This window comes from Aplysia californica, unplaced genomic scaffold (genome assembly GCF_000002075.1).
Source record: "Aplysia californica isolate F4 #8 unplaced genomic scaffold, AplCal3.0 scaffold00621, whole genome shotgun sequence".
In the NCBI taxonomy this organism is placed as follows: domain Eukaryota; kingdom Metazoa; phylum Mollusca; class Gastropoda; order Aplysiida; family Aplysiidae; genus Aplysia; species Aplysia californica.
Genome location: NW_004797891.1, coordinates 280113 through 281645, shown reverse-complemented (window position 1 = coordinate 281645; position 1533 = coordinate 280113).

Below are 1533 nucleotides of genomic sequence, written 5' to 3'. Positions count from 1 at the left end.
GGTTACGAAAAGAAAGGAAGAAAAATACAATGGACCACATTTTCTTGGCCTAAAATTAACACAGTATAGGACCATATATTATTTTTTTGGCCTCAAAACTAAAATTAAGTATCTCCCCAGAGCACTGACTGTTGGAAGCTAGATCAGAACAGGCTCAATCTAAATGCACATATACATTTAGGTTGGCGTCAATTGTGTGTGTGTGTAGGGGGGGGGTAATTTTTTGCCAAATTTTTGACTGACGTCATTTATGAACGGTCCTTTAGCAGTGTCTGATTTACACATGCACGAATAAAGTTAGTGGGGTGGGGGTGTTGGGGCTCAGTAGCTCAACAGGCAATGTGTTTGCTCATAAATTCCGAGATCTGGAGTTCAAGTTCAACTCCCACCAGCGTTGGGATTTTTCCTTGTTTCCTTCTCCCCCTTATCTTAGGGTGGAAAGGATCAAACACCTAGCCTTTTCAGATAATAATGAAAAATTTCGGAGGTCCCATGTGAAAGTTTCACTCGTTTAGGATCCATTCATCATCATCCAGTGCCAGATCTTGGACAGACATCGGCGATCATGGTTCTCCATCCATTCCTTTTCTTGGATGCTCTTTACTTTAAAAAGCTACAATTCCCTGATCTTTCCCCGTTACCCATTTGTTTAAGTTCCCTAAGTAGGTTGCTCTGGTCCTACCCCTGCCTCTTTACTTTTGCCTTCAACTTTGACAGTGAGAGCTAGATGTTCAAGACCATTGCTGGATCTAAAATGGAAATTAGACCGTTGTGCGGGCTAAATTCAAAATGATTTCCAACCCCAAGAACTGATGCTGCTGTAGTCTGTAGTCAGTACATGTACATGTATTAATATTGAGAGTAGGGCTACCTTTGGAAACGACACGTGGCTGCCTGGCAGTGGCAGTGTGGCAGCAGCAAGGGATGATTCTACATTCTTTAGATTAAATGGTGATGTATGTTAAATCAACTACACTGAGATTATCTTACTCTGTCTGTTACTCCCTGAGCTCTAGAAATGTTCTGTCGTCTGCTTTCGTCTCCACTTATCTGCCCCCACCCCCTCACCTCTTTTGCCCCCTCCTCTGGGCTCCTTACTCTTTCTGCAGCCTTTCTACTGCTAGTGCTACTCCTTAGCTCCTTCTTACTGCTGTCTTTCAGCCACACCCCTGATCTTCTGGTAGGAAAAATCTACACCTGGCCTTCTCGGACAAAGGCAAAAAATCTTGGAAGGCCCGTGTGCAAGTTGCTCACGTTAAAGATATCCCTTGGTGGTCTACTAAAATCGATAAGACTAATAAGAGTAGGCTTCGGCCGCCACCCGGGCAAGATTTAAAATTTCCTGCCAACTGAAAATGTTTAAATGTGTCCCGAGCGCTCATATGACCGCATGCAGTTGCGTGCGAGCGCCATAAAACACTTACCAAAAACTAAAAGAACATGTTAATATCCCCTGGACACTGTCAACGGGAAGATGATAATTACCTGTTGAGAAAGATACTATAGTGAGTAAGGGATAAAGAGGACGGGGGG